The sequence below is a fragment of the Hydra viridissima genome, unplaced genomic scaffold (assembly GCF_058129835.1).
Source record: "Hydra viridissima isolate aposymbiotic clone 2 unplaced genomic scaffold, HvirCarnegie_v1 scaffold_10, whole genome shotgun sequence".
Classification (NCBI taxonomy): Eukaryota; Metazoa; Cnidaria; class Hydrozoa; order Anthoathecata; family Hydridae; genus Hydra; species Hydra viridissima.
The window spans coordinates 5,531,335-5,545,000 of record NW_028324309.1 but is presented as its reverse complement, the minus strand read 5'-3'; the positions used below and the strand labels follow the sequence as shown (position 1 = coordinate 5,545,000).

At 30.6% G+C, this 13,666-nt stretch overlaps 1 long non-coding RNA gene and 1 pseudogene across 4 annotated transcripts in view; one reads left to right on the top strand and one right to left on the bottom strand.

Moving 5' to 3' along the window:
* LOC149882792 (cytochrome P450 4V2 pseudogene) overlaps window positions 1-89 on the bottom strand; it is a 1,797-nt pseudogene extending 1,708 nt beyond the window's left edge. The window contains exon 1 of the transcript XR_016456264.1: window positions 1-89. This exon is cut by the window's left edge and continues 1,708 nt beyond it. The product of XR_016456264.1 is annotated as a cytochrome P450 4V2 pseudogene (transcript).
* A 750-nt stretch (window positions 90-839) lies between these two features.
* LOC149882791 (uncharacterized) lies at window positions 840-13,638 on the top strand. 3 transcript variants are annotated; one of them, XR_016456263.1, is made up of 4 exons: window positions 2,862-3,285; window positions 4,005-4,029; window positions 11,235-11,266; window positions 11,501-11,886. It is a non-coding gene; the product is annotated as an uncharacterized LOC149882791 (long non-coding RNA). The 3 variants fall into 3 exon arrangements; XR_016456261.1 differs by lacking the exons at window positions 4,005-4,029; window positions 11,235-11,266 and adding an exon at window positions 13,439-13,638 and having other exon boundaries at window positions 840-3,285; window positions 11,501-11,799; XR_016456262.1 differs by lacking the exons at window positions 4,005-4,029; window positions 11,235-11,266 and adding an exon at window positions 13,442-13,638 and having other exon boundaries at window positions 2,855-3,285; window positions 11,501-11,799.
* The last annotated feature ends 28 nt before the right edge of the window (window positions 13,639-13,666 follow it).

Sequence of the window (13,666 nt, the reverse complement as noted above, 5' to 3'; positions counted from 1 at the left end):
ACGCAAATTATCTGATTTAAAAAAAAAAAAAAGTTTAGCTAATATTCTTTTTTTAGGTGACAGTTTTTTTATTACGAACATTTAAATGCAAATTCAATGGTTAAATAAAACAAAAACGATTTTAAAGCTTTTACGATGACACAAGACGCACGTAAAAGAAAAAAAAACGGTTTAAATCGGTTCAGAAGCAACTTGCGGAGGTGCGGCCAGTGACGTCACGGAATAAACTGTTTAAGTTTTGGTGCGTCACTCGCTTGTAAATTTCTAAACTTTTCACATTTCACAAGACATTTCTAAGTCTCTTAACGAGAAGAGTGAATCAAATAAGGTTTTGTCAAATATTGTGTTTTGTTAAATTTTGTATTCTAACGCTCGATTTTCATTGAATAAATGATTAAAAATATTTTTTTAAATTAACGAAAAATGCAAATGTACGGACGGTGTAATTTTTTTTTTTTTTTTTTTTTCTTTCTTTTTTTTTTTTCGTCTGTAAATATCTTATCACCGACGTTTTATGAAAACTGATTATATATGATAGCATAAACATAAAAACTAATATCTAAGTATATAAACATAAAAACTAATATCTAAGTATATAACCTACGTTATAAACTAGTGAAGTTCAAAATTCTTTTACACAAATTGTTGTCAGAAATGTTTTGTTGCTTTTCATCAGAAACGATCGTTTTATGTTGTGTTTTATCGTTTTATTATTAAATATTAAAAAAAAAGATAATTAAAAATGATATAAAAATTAATTAAAGATAAATGTTATTCATATTATCTTTAACTTTTATTTCTAATGTGTTTTGTAATTTAAAATTTATGTTTTTGGGCAAAAGACTCGTAAAATTACCAATTATTTTCTACCAAATTATTTTCTAATGCCGTTTAGCTTCCACTTTTACTTAAACCACATTTCCATGTTGATGATTAAAAACTTGTCAGTTGGCAATAATTCTAAAGTGCTTTTATAGCAAAACTTTAGAAGCGAAATTTTCAGTTTTTTGCTTTCTTTTTATGGTAATCACAGGTGCAACTTTCGACTTGATCAATTTTAAAAAAAGTAATGTTAAGTTGATATTTATTTGCATCATCAAATACCCTGATTACCTTTTGTATGGCAATAAATCAGTTACTGTTTAATAAATGTTTACCAATCCAGTGAGTCACAAACACTTACTTAGAGTAAATCCAGTGAATCCACCAACACTAACGTTGAGTAAGTGGCTCAAAAGCTTCAACACCAATATCTAAAAGAAAACTTCATCGTTAAAAAAAATCTTTAAATGCATAAAAGTTCAAAAGAATTATCTTTTAAAAAGCTTCATCATCATTCCTTGAACTGACTCATTTATTACATACTAGTTTTAGACCATAAAATGAAAAGGAAATAGGCTATTTTTTGTAAAAACTGTAATCAGTTGGTATGCTCGTAATCAATTGGTGTGCTCGTATTCGACTTACATCTAATTCAATTCTACAAACTACTTGTTAAAGTCAATGTGGAATAAAAAATCGAAATGGAGTAATTAACGAAAAAACTTGGTTTTGTCAACAGTTTAAAAAAAAATAGCATAAGAACTGATATCTTTAACGCCAGAAAATCATCTTTCAATATGTCGAATAAAACTGATTATGTAAGGATTTGCTGTTAATTTTAGACAAAAAAAAACATTGCAAGCAAAGCAGAAGTAAATCTCAAACATACTGTAGGTAATTGGTCTAACTTTTGTAGAAAACTTCCTGAACAGTGGCTAGAGGAAAATCCATGTGAAATAGGAGGTATATACGTTACAGGCTAAGTTTCATCGCAGGAAATACCATCGTGGACATTGATGCCAGGGTCACTGGGCATTCTGCAGATATGAGCTTAACTCCGGAAAGATGTTTTCTCGTTGAAGCGCTTGATAGAACAGTTGAAACACTTCGAGCTGCTATTGATTTTACCTGGATCACATATAATACCAGATGGATGGGTATGGTACGCAAACATTGATAGATGGAATAAACATAAACATACTGAGGGCAAAAAATATCGGGAAAATTTGAATTTGAATTTTTTTGTGATTTCGATGGGGACAAATGTTTTTATTTTTAAGTTGGCAAAACCATCATCAACATTTGTTGTTTGTACACGTCAAAATATTTATTATTGTTTGAGATACGTGCCCTTTTTTAGACAGCTTTAAGTGAATTTTTCGTTTTGAAATGAAATTTCCGCTGCCGAAACGTTGAAAATATTGCAGAAACCCTTCGGTAAGTACCATATATACTCGCGTATAAGTCGATCCAAAATCAATACAAAATCAATATTAAATGAAAATTTTTTAATCAAAAAATAAGAAATACGAAAAAAAAAATTTCTAGGAATAAATTTGTTTTTTTTTCTGACCCGCATAAAAGTCGAATTGCTGTTTTAGAGTAAATATTTCGTCCAAAATTTCTCGACTTATACGCGAGTATATACGGTAAGCTCTATCGAAAACAAGAATATATGAGTGATACAAAATATTTAAAGACGAGGCGAGGCCAGGACAACCAAAAACATCAACAAATAAGCTGGACATCAACCAAATCAAAGAATTGGTGCTCCAAAATCTTGGATTGACAGTCCGAGCCTTGCTGACCTTGTTGGACCGAAAAAACCACGTCAAAGAAAGTCAAAAATTAAGGTCATAATGACAGTGGTGTGGTGCATTATGAGTTTCTTCCAACCGTCAAAACTTTCAACAAAGAATACGAGTTGGGTGCTACACGTCGTTTGCTAGACATCAAAAAAGACCGGATTGTGGAGAGATAATTCTTGGTTTTTGCATCACAATAATTTCCCAGCTAGCACACATACATTGGGCCAACGTTGGCACAACGTCGGAAGCGTTGCTTTATTTTATCACTTAAATAATAACGTCGAACCAAAGTCGGGCCAACGTCCGAATACGACTGAATTTTTGCTTTTTTGAATTCGTTCAGTGTGTTACAGGTTTTAAAGTTAAGTTTTCCGCCATTCTTAAAAAAATCCCGTTTTTAGTTAGCTGTTGGTTATGCAAAGAAGTTGTAAAGAAATTATTCTAAAACAAAGAGATTGAATCACGAGAAGAAAAGTGGTCGTTATAGAACTCGGAAAGGTTGAATCATGAGAAAATGTAGTCGTTAAAGAACTCAGAAAGGTTGAACCACGAGAAGAAGTGGTATTAAAAGAATCAAAAAAGATTGAATCACGCGAAGAAGTGGTTGTGAAAAGAAATCCCCTTTGTTAGAATCCAGTTTGTTAGAGAGATACAGGTACTTTATTTCCATTTTTGTGTTTATTTAACTTTAAACTAGTAGTTTACTAATTATGTAGCTACATAATTTGTAAATAAACTTTTTCTATATTACATTAGAGATAGTAGAATTTTTTAATTTTGTATCAAGAACTTGAGTACCCTGTTTATTATCATGGCCTGAAGCAAGTTTGTGCTGCTTCACCAAATTCTCCTCAGAGCAGCACTGATTGCAGAAGAATCTACAAAGTTGTGCTATAAAGCTTCTATTAGGCTACCATATCATGCATTAAGACTACATTTTATGCTCTTATACTTGTATTTTATTCAAAAGATATGTTTCTTAATAAAAATTGAATTGACGAATCAATATTTGGACTAATCAATATTGATAGTAAATTTCTTAATGTTCTAAAAAAAACTTTAAGTAATTTACTGTTTATATATTTATGATAGGATGTAAAATTTGTAAAAGATATAAAATGCTAGAATGTAATAATAGTAATAATAATAAATTTTTTGCTCTACACATACAATGTGGTGAGTCTAACATCTGTAGATGTTAAACTTTTACAGCTTTGGAAAAGTGTTCATTTTATTTTTCATTTTTTCATTATTTTTTTATATTTTTATTTTCTTTTGTTTGTTTTTGAAACAACCAAACTTGTTTTTGAAGACATTCACATTATCAGAGTTGATTATCTCTCCTGTTTAATTATTCCAATTGTTAACTGTTAGGTTTGTGAAGACATTAAATCTTGTGGTAGAATGTAAGCATCGGCGTTACCGCACCGTCGGTAAAAATGCGTAAAAATGCGTAAATTTGCGTAAAATGCGTAAAAATGCGTAAATTTGCGTAAAATGCGTAAATTTGCGTAAATTTGCGTAAAAATGCGTAAATCTGCGTAAAAAGCGTAAAAATGCGTAATTACCGCGGTAATTTTGCGTAAAAATGCGTAATACGCAATTTTACCGCATTTGTCACTTTTTACCGCATTTATCACTTTTTACCGTTTTTATCACTTTTTACCGCTTTTTATCACGATTTACCGCTTTTTATCACGATTTACCGCATTTTATCACAAATTACCTCTTTTTTTGCTGATTACCGAAAAACTAAAAAAAGATACTTTAAATTGCTTTTTGTATTTCTATTAGTAAATATTACATTTACAGTTTTAAACAAACAAGTTATTGATAAAAAATTAATCATCAGATATATCATCATCTGTCTCTAATAAAATGTTTGCAAGCTCAGATGCTCTGTACTTTTTTTTCTCATTCCCCTTCCAATTCGACTTCATTATATTACCTAATTTTGCTTTTTTGATTCTACTTTGATTGTGCTGGAGTGTCATTGGAATAAACAAAGAGACACTTTGAGTTTGGTCTTTACCTTGAGTCACTTCATACCCTTCTTGTTGAGCTAGAGTCCTTTGACTCTCTTGAGTATCTAACTGTAGCTGTTGTTGCTTATTAGGTTCAGGACCAGTTTGAGTATCTGATAAAGTTGGAGAAGCCTTTTCAAGTGCACCTCTTTTTTTAGTTTCAGTTTGACTATGTGATTTTCCCTGTTGGTGAGTCTTCTTAGTTGGTGGTGTGACATGTGGTAATTCATACGGCTCTTCTTCGCAAGTTTTTTCCCAATCGTTGAGGTTAGAAGGAACCCTTGCGTAATTTTGACTCACAAAAACTAACATGCTAGTGTTTTCTGGTTTTACATTATGTCTAAAATCAGTAACTGTCCTACCTCCTACTGAAAACATTCTTTCTGATGAAGCAGAAGTCACAGGTATAGCCAAGTAACTTCTAGCCAGACCAGCTAGCAAAGGTAACTCATTTTTATTTTGCTTCCACCATTCTAAAGCATCCACATCCCTTTCAGGTAAGGCCATAGTCTGATACTTTTCAAATTCAAGCATCAAGGGTGGCTTGAGCTTTGATTGGCTAGGCTGTGAAGTCCCAGGGCGATGCGCTGAAACCTGCCTCCTGTCTTTCAAAAACTCAAGGTCCACTGGATCCATAGTTTCGTCAAGATCTGATGTTTCTAGCGAAGTATGATCATCAACCAATGACTCGCAGAACTGGATTGTGGTTGGGTGATTGTCAACCAATTCCTTGATGGCGGCTTCCCTCCCTTCCTCACTGTTTGCAATATTTTTGAGTGTATATCCTCTATAATATGGGTGCAGAAGTGAACCCACATTATAGTATTTGACTCCAACGCCATAATTAGGTAAACCCTTCTCAAATTCTTTCATGAAGTTGTGTAGGCACTCTGCAACTTGAGGGTCACGCTCTTCAATGTCATTTATGGTTCTTTTGCAAAGCAAGTGGAGATTTAATATGTCTTTTTGAACTTTATGCATAGTCACTAGATTTTCAGAAGACCAGGAATCAGAGCATCGCTTACATTCTGCCAGAAATGGTAAAATGTTGTAAATACTAATAAACTCTAACTCATCCGGAATCAAACTTTGAAGATCTGGTTTGTTTAGAGTTTCTAGAGCAACCAGTAAACCAGCCTTCAATCTGAGGATTGACTTAAGCATCATAAAGTTAGAATTCCATCTTGTTACAATTGGCTGAATGATCTTGACTGGTTCTATATTTGCTTCCACGCACGCTTTCTTGATGTCCTGCCAGTCTAATGAACTTTGGTGGGTCCTTTGAGCAAGTCCTTTACATTTCTTAATTATACCATTGATTCCTTCTGATTTTTCTACAGCCTTTGTTAAACAAGTGTTGAGCAGATGATCGGCACAGGTTAGATGATCACTGATCTCTTTGCTTTCCGTGATTGCTTTCTTCATGTTGGCTGCAGCATCAGTAACACCCACTTTGTAAAGGTCTTCCCTCTGAAGACCAGGAAATTGAGAAATCATGTGGTCTATTCCTTGTGCAAGCAAAACCCCTGTATGTCTCCCAATAAAGTTTTGGCAATCCAAAGATAAGTTTTTGAGTTCAAAGTCTTTGGTAACATAATGCAATGTAAGGGAGACGAAGGGATCACCATTTCTTGCAGTCCATCCATCTGTAGTGAAAGCTGCCATTTCGCAATGCGGGATGTCTCTCTCAATTTGCATTTTTACATCACGTCTTAGATTGCGATAAATCATTGGTAGCTTGAATTTGGATAAGGTGGTTGGACTTTTTAGGTTGGCTTGTGGACAAAGATAATTCAGCAGCATTTTGAAGCCAGCAGTTTCAATAACGTGAAACGGGAGGTTAGAGAGAACTAGTGAAAGGGTTAGGATGGTATCAAATTCCAACTGTTGAGCACTTTGTGAAGGCCACTTTATTGTTTCAGTAAAGTCGTCCATTTTTGTTTGGTGACTTGATGATGCATCATGTGGGAGGTTATCAAGCCTTTTGTTTTTATTAATAGGACCAAAATATCTTCTTATGGTACTGGACTTATCAGCCTCTGCCTGAGCATTCCTCTTTTCTTGAAATTTCTTCTCTTTATTTTCGTTATCGACTTTTTGCATCTGGTAAAAAGATAGCGGATTGCAGGATCTGAAATAAAATAGTGGAATTATATATGTTTAAAAGGATGCGAATTACAATGTTTCAGTAGTAGATAGTTCATAAAAAATAAATACATGAACCACAAGACACATTAGTGTTTTTTTAAAAATTCTAAATAATTTTTTTTTTATCATGTTGCATTTTACCATGGACATATAAGAAATGGACGTGCAACCTATTGTTTTTTTTGCGAACCATGCTCGTTGCGCATAGTTAGAAATTAAATTATATTAAAGTCTGTCGGATTTAACGAAAATTTTTGGACTCGTCTAACCAGTCATTTCAACTTCCTCTCATTTATTAAAGATAACAGCAAAAGAACTAAGTTTTAAGCTTAGTTTTATATAGATAGACATTCTTAATACCTTAAGAAATAACGCGGACAATGAAAAGAAATTGAGATCATTTGCTTGACTACCTTAGTACATGTATAACTTGAGATAAAATAAATAATACAAAAATCAAATTGTTTTGTAGCTACCTAGAGCACAATGGTTTCATGTCTAGGGAATTACTCCATCTATTATATTGCTGTAGACATCCAGTTTATGAATATTATAAAATTTTCTTTTTTTTTATGTTTAACAACAGAAATATATACAGTAAAGGATAAATAACTTATACATAAAATGAATGTAAATACAATAAAGAAAAAAATAATTTGTCACAGTTTTAAAGAATTTAGCAAAGTCAATTTATGGCAAACCGCAAGAATAACTAAGTATTTAATATTAACATAAAATGATTTACCAGCTATATATAAACTAATTTTTATTTGACAAAAACAAATGGGTTATTATGAGCTTATTATGACAATTGAAATAATATATGAAATATGAAAAGCGAAAACATGAAATATCTGACCGCATTTTGCAAGATAATTATAAATTTGAATAACTTTTTAAAAGGTTATGCTTTATCAAATGAATTATATAAAAGTCTATAAGAAAATACACCTACTAAAAAAATAATGCATTAAGGAATATAAATTATGGAGCTTATAAAGTAGCCGAGGCAAAAAATGGCGACATGTCGGAAAAAATACTAAAAAAATACACAAAATTAAGGCTGGTGAATGAAGGACCAAGGAGTTGAATGAAACCAGATCTTAATAAAAAATTTAATTTAAGCTTTTTTATACTTCGTTATACTTTTTTTAGTCATTTTAAAATTATCCATACAGATCTATTTTATCATTGACAGACTTTGTTTACACGAAAAAAGTTCCCAAATTTACAAATATTTATCTTGAAAAAATGATGAAAATCTGTTCGTGCCGACAACTAATTTCCTTTACCTTGGTGTAATTTGTTTAGTAATTTGTCAACGCGTGAAGTAGTTACTTTATCCTGAAGTACAGTCTTATTAAACAAATGCTATAAAAGTTTAAACTAATACCACGTGATCAGAGGTTCTGTTTTTAAACTGTGGGCAGCCATTTCAATAGATTTTTTTGTTGACTGGTGAAAATTTAGAGTTAGGGCCTCTTTATATGGAAAGCGGGCTGGCTCGGCAAACGAGCCAGCCCGTTTACCGAGATCTCGACGTTGTCCTTATTTCAACTTAATTTTATTTTGCGTTTATATGAATAAACAAACTAGCCCGGATCGCTATCCGGGCCAGCTCGTTTATTCATATAAACGCAAAATTTTTCGAAGCCAGTTTTGGCCTCTCAAGAAGGCGGCGGATACAACGAACGGCTATATGAAAATTAAGAAACTAATGATAATCAAATTTTATATCTTAAGCTCAAATATTGATAAGTTTCAAATAAAAATCTATTTTTTTGTTTAGCATAAGATTTTTTTCATAAAAATAACGGAATATTACATAATTACATAAACTTCAAGTATAAATATTTTTTTATTTAACAAAACATATTCTTACAATAGCTTGTTGTATGTTAACTTTCTGCTTTTCGTTTTTTAGAATAAATATGAGCCCATAATTATGAAAGTGGTCTAAGTCATATTTCTTATTTCGAGATATTTAATGATTCGCATTTGAATAAATTAAAAATTCCGTATAACGTTGTAATTACAACTACTTTTTAAAGGTTCATTTTTGACGATATCGTAAAAATTACATTGAATATATTTAGTTTAAAATCATGTCGTGTGAAATAAGTGATAAATTCATTTTTTTTTTAATTTTGACTTAGACCACTTTCATAATTATGGGCACATATGATAAAATACAGATTCTCAGTAAAACTAAGTAGGAGTTTTAATTTTAGTTTGTTTCAATTTAGTTTGTTTAATAGTAGTGAAGAAAAAGTATTTGTTTACTTGTGCAGAAATCTCAAATTTAAAATAATTAGCATTTGCAATATAACTTACGTACCTTTTAGTTCTTAACTACCCAATGCTTGTGCTAGAAGCAGGGGCCTGTACAGGAATTTTTTTGGATAAGTCGCAATTTTAACCCCTTCCCAAAAATGTTAAATTTTAGCATCCCCCCCCCTTCCTCATTGAGAAACGCATATATGAGGTAAGACGGCTTAGTGTATGTACAAACGTAAGTCCGAATTTAATTTTTAGTGTTTAAAACCCTTACTTTCTTTTTATATTGTTCAAAATGCAAGTAATTAAAAAGATACACAGCTTTGTATAAAACAATTGGGGATGTCCATTGATATATTTTAATATATGCTTGTTGTTAACTGTAGTCTTCTCCTCCTGATGATAAATATCAAAAGAATTTGACTAAAACTTTACTAAGGGTGTAATTGAAATGGAAGTCCGGAATTTGTTCTCTAAGAAATAATAACTTTTATTTTTTTTAAATTAACAAAAGAAAATATTTAAAAAATGAAGTACTTTATAACTTAATAAAAAAGGTATGTCCATTCAAGTTTTTTATTAATTTGTTTAAGTCAAAAATTAAAACAACCTCCGTTTAATATATAAATCGTTTTTTAATAAACTTTAGACCGTTCTCGATTTGAAAAGCGCTATAATAAAATACCAAATCGTAAATCTAACTGTTATCCCGGATTAATAACTTCTTACCATCCGTTCGAACAATTAACCTTGTATAGTTTGCTTAATTATTGCTTTAGTTTGCTATAATTATTCGCTCTGTTTGCTTTTATCTACCGACGCATCATATTTATTCAAAATATTGAAGTTGTGAAAAAATATATAAAGATACATATTTTGGGTATGTCCAGCGACGTAGCAGACATCCCCTAGACACGCCCTGAGAAGGTTAGTATTATACTTTCAATAACGCACAACTGCATGTTGCGTTATTGAAAGTATAAAATTTGTCAAAATTGTAGGTAGACACCACTGCCGCTTACCATTCAGTTGTGTTATCAACTTTCTAGCACACTGTATTGGGTAACTAAGAACTAAAAGGTACATAAGTTATACATAAATATTAATTTAATCGTAAATTGCACATAAAAAAATTATATCGAATATTTTGAACTTTAACATTTAAATTAACAATTTCTTTAATTGTCTAATTTTTTTAAAATCATTTCATTTCTATAAACTTTTTAAAATTTTGTTTCATTGTCTTGTTTTTCTTTCAAAACTGTTTAATTATTTTCTTTCATATTACAATAGTCTTATTAGATGTACATCGGTTCACCGCTAAGAGCTCTGATCGCCGCCATCTTGGAAGGCCAATTTTTGCTTCAATATTTTTTCGAAAACAACAATAGAATACGCTATCTAGTTATATTTTGAGATCAGTGGTTTAAAATATACTAAATTATAGTAAGAGTAAAACACTTACTTTAAATGAGCTTTAACTCCACTGGTGCTACCTTGAGACAGCTTAATCATTTTTTTGCACTTATTGCACTCAGCAAATCCTGATTTTCTGCCAGAGCCAGAGATGTTATCCTCTTCTCTGTCTAGCTTGGTAAAATAATTCCAAAGAGACATTGTTTCTTGAAGATGGTTTGATTCGGTAGTGATTTTGGTATACTAATCAGATCACTGAAGAACTTTGAGGTTGTTAGTCTTTCTTGACTTTTGTCAAGCTTATATAGGAGACTAATTTAATTTTAGAGGGTAATTAATTATTTAACAACTATCTGACTTGATAAAAACAAAGTAATTTTTTACCATAATAATTACCGCTTATACAAACTTTTATCACAATTTACCGAAATTACCGATTTTTACCGCTTTTACGCAGTTTTACCGTATTTACGCATTTTTACCGTTTTTACGCATTTTTACGCATTTTACGCATTTTTACGCATTTTTACCGATTTTACGCATTTTTACGCAATTTTACCGTCTTCTGTTACAAGAAAGCGTAAAAATGCGTAATACGCAATTTTTACCGCATACGGTAAAAGTGCGTAATACGCATTTTTACCGCACTGCGGTAAAAATGCGTATTACGCGTTTTACCGCATTTTACCGCATTTTACCGAAATTTTTTTACCGCCGGTGCGGTAACGCCGATGCTTAGTAGAATGTGTGAACTGCTTTTGCATTTTCTGAGTATGACCTCTTTTTATTGCATATTTAATTATTTTAGGAGGATGATTCCATTTAACTTTATCCATATTTTTACTTATTTTATTAAATAAAATTGAATTAAATCACCTCTTGCTCTTCTTATTTTTAAAGTAGTCAAGTAAAATTTTTATTTTAAATTTTGTTTTTTTGTATTAATAATGGTTTATAATATTAGGCTACTAATATTATACAATATAATTTAACTGATACTAATAGTTTAGATGGCTGCTTCATATGCAACAAACAGAAGAAGAGTGAGAGAGCAAGTTGATAAGATATATAAGAAATTTATGGTAAAAGTTATCAGAAAAGTAATGTGTCTACCTGCAGTATTTCTAATGATTGTGAAAATGTTTGTTATGATGACAATTCATATGAGATTGATATTGACAATGATGAAGATAATTTTCCTTTTCAAATTCTTAATAATTACTATGACGATGATCAGGATGAACGCTATTTCACATCAGACTCAAAAAATTAAAATGATCTGGATAGCAATCCTGATGAAAAAGGTATTATCGCATCTTTAGCTGAGTGGTGTGTTAATTTAAAATTTCTTTGTTTCATTATTTACTGAATGAAACTTTTGTTAAAATTTTTTTTTTCAGTTATGTCTAGTAAAGCATTTGTTTTGTAATTTGTCATTTGTTACCATATCCCTCTTTAACAGCTGTTAAAGAGGGATACGGTAATGTATTTTATATGCATTTGCAGCATTTTAATGGTGATTGGAATTCATATATTATTTGTATAAGAGAATTTTGAAGCATTTTACTTCTAGTTTTTGCAGTAAAATACTGATACTATTTTTCAATAATTTTCTGTTTATTAAAAAATGTGGCATTAAAAAATGAAAGTGAAATATCAACAAATGTACTAATTATTTTTAAAAAAATATTTTGTCGCCATGTTTATGCAGGTAATACATCAAAAATATTTTATGTTTTTATTTACGGAAATTTTATTTGTATATAGTGCTTATATCTTACATATGTTTGTTATAAACTATTTTATTATTTAAATATAGATTTTGTATTTGATGTGTGTGTGTGTGCGTGTGTGTATGTGTGTGTACATACATACATACATACATACATACATACATACATACATACATACATACATACATACATACATACATACATACATACATACATACATACATACATACATACATACATACATACATACATACATACATACATACATACATACATACATACATACATACATACATACATACATACATACATACATACATACATACATACATACATACATACATACATACATACATACATACATACATACATACATACATACATACATACATACATACATACATACATACATACATACATACATACATACATACATACATACATACATACATACATACATACATACATACATACATACATACATACATACATACATACATACATACATACATACATACATACATACATACATACATACATACATACATACATACATACATACATACATACATACATACATACATACATACATACATACATACATACATACATACATACATACATACATACATACATACATACATACATACATACATACATACATACATACATACATACATACATACATACATACATACATACATACATACATACATACATACATACATACATACATACATACATACATACATACATACATACATACATACATACATACATACATACATACATACATACATACATACATACATACATACATACATACATACATACATACATACATACATACATACATACATACATACATGCAGTGGCATAGGAAGATCATAAAAGTTGTGGGGGGGGGGGGGGGGACTAAAACAAAAGTTAAGGGGGGAAAATAAAAATTTAAACGAAAAAAAAAAGAGATATTTTGATAATTTGAAGAGGTTACACCCCCTCTATTCTTATAAAAACAAAGCAATAATAAATTATTAGAAATCACTTTTAAAGACTTTTCAAAAATCCAATTAGCGATTAGTCCTCCCCTCTCCCTCCAGATTTCTGAAAAGTCTTTATTGACGAAACTTTGTGTAAAAAAATTGAAACTGATAAGTGTTTGCTAATAACATATATAAACACAAAAATATATGAACACCTATAATTTTAGCAGTAGCTATGGCAATGCCTAAAGCTCATAAAACGAAAGATTTCTATGAAATTGTGTAACGAGGAACATTCGAACGTTGTTGTAGTCTCAAGTGAAGTAAAGATGCAAGATTCGTAAAGATGCTTAGCAGTCGAGAAGAACGTTATTTTGTTTGAACATTTGTACAAATACTTTAACATAATTATGTTTATTACAACAAATATTGATTTTCTCTTAGTAATTGTTTAA